This window comes from Corvus moneduloides, chromosome 24 (assembly GCF_009650955.1).
Source record: "Corvus moneduloides isolate bCorMon1 chromosome 24, bCorMon1.pri, whole genome shotgun sequence".
NCBI classification, from domain to species: Eukaryota; Metazoa; Chordata; class Aves; order Passeriformes; family Corvidae; genus Corvus; species Corvus moneduloides.
This window is the reverse complement of record NC_045499.1, coordinates 2,848,548-2,856,050: the sequence shown is the minus strand read 5'-3', so window position 1 is coordinate 2,856,050 and position 7,503 is coordinate 2,848,548. Positions and strand designations below refer to the sequence as shown.

Sequence of the window (7,503 nt, the reverse complement as noted above, 5' to 3'; positions counted from 1 at the left end):
TGGCCAAGGGACAGAAACACAACAATGATTTTGAGGTAATGGATGCTCCAAAGTATCTTAATTGTGTGTACAGTTATCTGAGGGTTACCTGCCTTTAATTAAGGAAATCTAATCCATTGTAATCTAAATTAGCTGACAGCTAATTTCCTGAGGCAACACAAACAAAGGAAATAATTTGAAGGTTGGAGCTGTTCAGCCATTTCACTTTGTGACTTCTTTCAGACAGTGATTTCCAGTACTCGCTTCCCTTCTCCAAAGGGGTTTGCAGCATTCCTAGACCCTGCTCATGTCACATAATGTACATTTCAAACATTAAGTTTTGCAATAATGGATATTTTTTTAAAAAAAGAAACAGAACAAATATTAGACAGCAACTTGGACAACCTTGTAATCCTAACAGAACTTATGATTTCATACCAAAGTTACACATGATGTATGAAGATAATTCCAGATGACAGACTTGGGAACAAAGCATTTATTCAGAAGTTGGTTCACGTCCTGCAATGCAAACAGAGCACTCAGCACTCACCTAGGACATGTTACCTGCTCCATTCAAGCACTTCTTCCCTGGGGTTCAGCCTGTCACCACATTTGATAAATCACAGTCCACAAAAATCGTGTCATCCAAACATAATCCATTTTCAGTTTGCTTTTGGCATTACTCAGAAACTAAACATGGCCCATCACCAGGACATAAGGCAGAAGTCAGAGTGTTCAGCCAAATTCCCAGGGTTGGGATGTGCCAGCACAGCCACACAGCACTCGTGTCATTCCAAAGTCAGCAATTTGATTGTCCTCCCAAAGCCTGTCCCCAAACCAGCCCTGAGCAGCACTACATGTGGATGTCACATCTGTGTGGAAGCTGCTTTGTGCTACGTTACCTCCCTCCTTATTCCAAGTTGGTGAGTGTTTGGAAAATCCTGCTGCATTGCACTCGGTGGCTTTTACAGTAACAAATGCCACTTGTGTCCAGTACCATTGGTTAAATGCTTTATAGCCCCCCCCAGACCAGGATCCAAGACCACACTGACCTGGAGTAAGGTGTTCTAGTCAAACTGCTGTCATGGTTTCTGAGATTTCAGTCTCAGAGAGGAAAATGAACACATTCTAGACATTATGATTTCGAAGAAACCTCAGCTGTGTGAGCCAAATTTAAGGGATCACAGAACCACAGAATATCCTGAGCTGGAAAGGACCCACAAGAACCATCAAAGATCCACACCTGGTCCTTCACAGGACACCCCAGAATCCCACCATGTGACTGAGAGCATTGTCCAAATGCTCCTGGAGCTCTGGATAGCTCTGGAGACAGATAATATTTACTGGAAAATACTTTTATCTGCAAGAAGATCTCTTAGAGCTGCTCCTCAAGCGCAACCAGACGCTAACAAAACCAGTTATTTACTGGCACGATTCTGCCCACAGAAAGGCCTTTTGCTGGGAAACGTTATTGCTCGAACCCAACAGGAACTGGTGGAGGGGACACATCTTCAGTCAGAAACCAACTGCACACAGGCACATCTGAGCCTGCTGTCATGAGGTTCCTGTGGATTCAGCCCACTTTCACATCCTGCCCATAGACCCAGTCCTGGTGAAGGCCATTTTCTGAAGAAACAGAGACTTACACAAGCCTGATCTTTAGATACATTACAGTGCCTGAGCTTATTCCCACAAACTCTTCTGTTTACGGGGTACAAATCCCTTATTTCCTTACTTTTAAAACATGTATTTTTTAACCGTGAAAGCTTTTATGTCTACCTCAGACTTCATGTAAAGGGAGAGTGAAACACCAGACTGTAATTTATGTATCATAGACCTAAACTAAGAGAGCACAATAGCACACCATGTCCCCAAGACTCAGCACTTGGAGATTAATTAGTGAGAAGTTTCTTTACTTCAATGACATTTAATTGCTCAGCCTTCATCCCTACCCTTCCAGGTGTGAAGCTTCTGCCACTGTTGATGTCTCACATCTAAGCTTTGGGCACCACAGTGACATTCTGTTGCAGGGGCAGATCCCAGAGAGTTCCTTTTTGTGGAGACAGAGCCCATGGCACTGGGAGACATCCCTTCTTTTTTTGTTGTTTTTACTCAGGTGAGGTCCTCAGGAGATTTCTGCAATGCTGTGGAACCTGGAATAAGCCCAGAGAGCCCAGTGGGTGTTACAGAAGCAGCAAAAGGGACCTGAGGCTTTGTCTCAGCTTTACCTGAATTTGTTTTGCACACATAAAATATTCCATCTGGAGACTATTTTGGGAAGAAAAGAGAATCAGCCCCAGGCTTGGCTTCAGGGTAGGTTTTGGAGGACAAAACACTCACCCTTGCTACCATGTTCAGCCAGAGCTGTGAGTCCCAGGAGCTTCTGTAAATCTGGCCTGAAGTCAGATTGGAAAATGAAAATGGAAAATGAAAACAGTGAGCCTGAGTCACTGCTGTTCAACTCTAATTTTAATTCCCTGGAAGATGGGAGTTTTCTCTGGAATGACGCAGTACATAGTGCATAGGGGCCAGGATTTCAAACTGCTCTTGGAACAGTTTACCCCACTCCCAAATGTGATTGCTGGCACCTCTCCAGATGGCACAGGACTGTCCCCAGCAAAAAGGAGGTGACACAGAAGAGCTAAAAGCACCCTGAGGGAGGGGAAGCCTGGAACTCACTCCTGGGAGCTGAACTTTACCTCTTGAAATGATTATGGAAGCCATGGATCTGCTGGCTCCTTCCCCGGGGGCAGAGAGCTGGTGATGCCCCTGTAGCACCTCGAGTGTAGGTGCGGTGGTGCCAAAATCTTCGTGGTTTGCTATGAGGTGTCATTTCCTCCCTTCTCTGAGTGAGGGAGGCCAGGGAGGGCAAACAGCCCATCAGCAGCTGCTGCTTCCCCAGCAGCTCAGGGCAGCTCTATTTACCACGAGCGTGGTCAGAGCGTTTCCTCTCGGCAGGGCGGTGCCCAGCTTTCCATCCACGGCACAGCAGCTCACAGGAATTCGGGTCGGTTGGGCTAAGAGCAGTAAGGGAAAAAAACCCACAACCCAAAAATAATAATAAAAAGAGAGTTGATGTTTTCATCAGGGAAGTAGGAAGTCTTCTGGAGCCCACACTCCTGTTACTGGTGAGTAACAGACACATGGAAAAAATTCCTCAGATCTCTCAGCCCATCTCCCTACAGATAGAGGATCCCTTTGATGCAGCACAGTCTTTGTTTAATTAAGTTTTCAAATCCCAGGCCAGAGGATCCCCCTTGCCCTAATGAAGCTATTTGCACATTTGCTTTGCTTTTTGTTCCCTCCCCCAGTTCCTTCTTCCCCCTCAACTGGGCCTCCAGGCTTTCTCTTCCCTTTTCTTTCATGCTCTGCAGCAAGCCATATTCCCTTCCTCCCCCACCTGGCTCCCCGGGGAAAGGACTGGAAAGCAAAACAAAGGAATCACTCCCTGGGAAACTATAATTGGCACAACCCTCCTGCTCCAAAAACTCCCGCTGAAGGTGAGGGAACAGCGAAAGCCCCTCCCATGCAGAGACCAGGAAAAGCCGGAGGGAGGGAGCGAAGGCTTTGAAGCCAAGGCTAAAACCAGTGATGGCTCCGAGAATGCCGTGAGGGAGGCCCCGAGGGGACCAAGCTCCGGTCAGCCCGAATCCCTCGTTACTTCCCCGGCAGAACGGGCTCCTACTCCACCCTGCACTGCTCAGGGCTCTCACAGAGGTTAATTTATCCCAGCTAAACACAACACCTGGGAGTGCTGGTGGTACAACTTCCCCTTGTGACACGAGCACTGACCCCATTACAGCTCGGAACATTTCCTCCTGGGTGTGTGTGGCTGGCGTTTAAGTGGGCAATTGACACATTTTATGTTTTCTTTAGAAATATTATATCTCTCATGGATACAGGGTAACTCTGGCGAAGTCCGACCTCCCAGAGATGTCACAAAGTCACGACCATGGTTATTTTGACTTCTCCCGAGTCCTTGGGTGGAAGGAAATTGCCAGTGGAAGGGCGAAGCCATGGCAGCGTGGTGTGACCACCAGAACACGCTCCAAGTGCCCCTGTGCCAACCCCACGTCACCATCCCTGCCTGTGGTCACTCAATTGATGTTTTTCCAGTGGAGATGCCGATAACTGCATCCACTGAAAACCCATTGTACACTGGAGACTTGAAAAGTTCATGGATGAATTGTCCCAGATATTTTATGCAGGACTTTGGCCAACTCTTATTAATCCTTCAAGATGTAACCAAGGGATTCACGGTGGATAATTTGGTGTAACCACAGCGTAAATGACTGGAGACTCAGATGTGAAGCCGGGCCCTGATTTACCAATATTTAACAAATGTCAGCTTTAATTGGTGACACACTCTAATGGGTGACACTCTCCTTAACAATCAGGACTCAGGTAATGAAATCAGGAACGTTTATTGGGTGTCTCAGAAACAGCGGGGCTCAGACAAGCCGCCTTGAGGAACATAATGAAAAGCAATTTGGTGTCCATGGAAGCTGCGAGAGCAGACGAGGCTGTGAAGCCCTGCAAAGGGCCTGTCTCTGCAGGACAACGTGTCTGCATCCACCTGAGCCTGGGTTTATCAGGAACACAGCCCTGTGCCTATGGGAAAGGAATCCACTGCTTCTGAAAACACTGAGCAAATGATCTTTCCAATCTTCCCAGGGTATTGCTCCTCAGAGATGACAAATACATTCACTGTCCTTCACTTTGAGAAGCAGGAACTGGTCCCCTTCAGGAGTTTCAGCCACATCCTGAGTATCCAAATTCTACTGAAATTACCTGGTTAGAGATCATATAGTGAATATCAAATCTTACGTGGTGTCAGCTTGTAGGGTTTCAAAACATACAAGAATTTGGCTTTTTGCCTGTACTACCACTTGCACTTTTATTGTTTAGTGAGTTTCTCCCATTTCCAAGATTTCAAATAAATTTCTTTACTGTACATACAACAGATTTAAATGAAATTTGTACTGAACATTAAAATCCAGTAGGATCTTATTTAGGTTGCCCAGAGAAGCTGTGGCTGCCCCATTCCTGGAAGTGTCCAAGGCCAGGCTGGACAGGGCTTGCAGCAACCTGGGATAGTGGAAGGTGTCCCTGCCCATGACAGGGGGTGGGATGGGTGAGCTTTTAGGTCTCTTCCAGTCTAACCATTCTGGGATTCCATTATTTACCAGCTCCTGAGATTTTTCTGTGAGTAACTTGTTTCTGCCGACTGTGAATTGCAGGGGTCATCCGTATTATTAATTTAGATTCCTCTTACCCAACTCAGGGTCCCACACCTGAGCCATAAGGACAAGAAAGGAGGAAAATCTATTTCCACACCAGAGACACTTTTCCTGATCAACCCTGGAACAGTTGGATATCCCTTGTCCGTCATCTTAGGAAAAAAGAAAGCTGTGTTAGAATCAAAGGTTCTCACAAAACAGGAGAGACTGCAAAGGAAGGAGACACTGCCTGCAAAGCTGTGATCCTTTCCTTAGTCACATTCTAAAATCCAAGATTTATTACTGCTGGACCTGTCTCATTTCCCTGACACAAGGTCTTAGTCACAGAGTGCTGTGGAGCCCATTCCCATTGTTCCTGAGCTCTGGACTGCTATAAAAGGCGGCCAAGGGCACTCAGTGTCACTGCACTGGAACATCACCACGGGGCTGGCAGGAGACTCTGCAGGTCAGGACTTCACTGGGGTCCAAACAACACCATCGGTAAGTGGATAATGTTCCTTCTGTGACTGGGAGATGCTTTTAATTAATGTGTAGTTTACTGGTGATCACAGTAGCAAAGTGTCATTTCTCTACTGTGTCTGAGCAGTTCTGCATCAGCATAACTCAAAATATCACTCAGCATTTCATACACACATCTCTATGTATATTTATGTGCATGTATCTGCATTTAATACAGATGTTTTTCATCAGAACTAACATCCACTTGTTATTTTACATCTAGTTTGATTTCAATGTATTGCCTAAGGAAATTACTCACAAATTACTGGGACAGACTTATTAAGAACAAGCTTGTTACAAGCAAATACAGAATTGATGTGTATTTATGTTCTATTAATGTATGATTTGCTTTTTTATCCAGCCACTGCCAATATTCAAGTTAGTATGAAGACAAGTTGTTTGAGCACATGCTGAGTTTTTTACTATCCCAAATTTCTTCTGCACAGAAAGAATTATTCCTTCAAAAAATTATACAGGAACTTGTCTTTACTATTTGTCTTACAGAACAATTTAAATGCTGCAACTTTGTTTTGCTGTCCCTCCAGGTTTTGATGTAACAATTAATACAGGATTTTCTGGTAAATGAATAAAGGGCTAGGCTGGAGCCAATCCTAAAGCAGGGTACAGTCATTAGTGCCAAAAATGCAGAAATTTTAGGGCTGGAGCTGGCAATAAAGGCATGGTGGGGTTGAAGGGGTGGGTAGGTGTGGGTGTACCAACGCCATGAGCAGACGTAGAGCTGGATGAAATTATAACTTAGACTAAAATATTCATCTCACAATTACATCTTCTAGTTGTCCCTTCCCTAAGCCAGAAAGCCACTTCTTTGCAGAAAAGAAATCCAGCATCAGTCTAATACAATCCTGGATATTTGGGTGTCAGCACTTGCCCTGCTCATGGAAAAGGTTGTGCTATTGAAGGCCCAAAGCCCAGGGCTGTGAATGCCTTTTAACTTGATATTCCTGCTCCAGCCTTAAATACCTTTTGAGTTTCACAATTTTCAGCAATCCTGATCTTTGTGTCAAATTGTGTCAAATGCTGTGAAGTTTTTATCAGGACGGTCTCTTCCAAGTCCTGAAATAATTTCCTGTGCTTGCAAATGCACAGGAGTTCAAAATGTTATATCAAGAGGCAACAGTGGGAAAGGAGATTTAGGACTATAAGCAAGGAAATGTAGAAATATCCTGTGAATCCTATCTGTCTTTTCCTGGTGTTCCCTGATCCACAGGCCTGGGATGATGTGGGAGGTCCTGGGATGTTTTACCACAGCACAGTGCTCCACTCTCAACCCTGCTTAAAGGCTGAAATTCATTTTGTCAGGTGAAAGAAAGGGCAGAGGAAAAGATTTCTGATCACACCGTCAGCTTCTGGTCCTGTGGAGCTGATTTAAAGAAGAGAGAAAATGTTCCTGCCCCAGAGATCTCTGCAGACAGTTACATTTTTGGCAATTCTTTTTTTTGCCTGTTTTGCAATGTGTCAAGACGTTGAAAAGTAAGCAATAATACCTTTTTACTTCATTGACATCATTAGAAATCTGCTCACTTTTGATTTCATTGGCTGTGTTCTGCACTGCTCTTGGCTACTCCAGGCATAGCAGAAGAAAAATTCAATGTATTTGATACAGCACCATTTTACCTCACCCTCCCTGCAGTATAAAATTAGACCAATTGCATTTTTAGATGTGTAACATGTACCACATTTCAGTTGTCACTTTTAAACGCAGCATAGCAAATCACAGAAGGATGTTCAACATAAGCCATGGAGATGGCACATGCTGAAATTCCAT

At 44.8% G+C, this 7,503-nt stretch overlaps 2 long non-coding RNA genes across 2 annotated transcripts; one reads left to right on the top strand and one right to left on the bottom strand.

Moving 5' to 3' along the window:
- Positions 1-381: 381 nt before the first annotated feature.
- LOC116455300 lies at positions 382-5,084 on the bottom strand. Its single transcript, XR_004244363.1, has 2 exons — positions 2,320-5,084; positions 382-2,132 (listed from the first exon to the last, which is right to left on the bottom strand). It is a non-coding gene; the product is annotated as an uncharacterized LOC116455300 (long non-coding RNA).
- Positions 3,019-7,120, top strand: LOC116455299. Its single transcript, XR_004244362.1, has 3 exons — positions 3,019-3,107; positions 5,264-5,699; positions 7,038-7,120. It is a non-coding gene; the product is annotated as an uncharacterized LOC116455299 (long non-coding RNA).
- Positions 7,121-7,503: the final 383 nt, after the last annotated feature.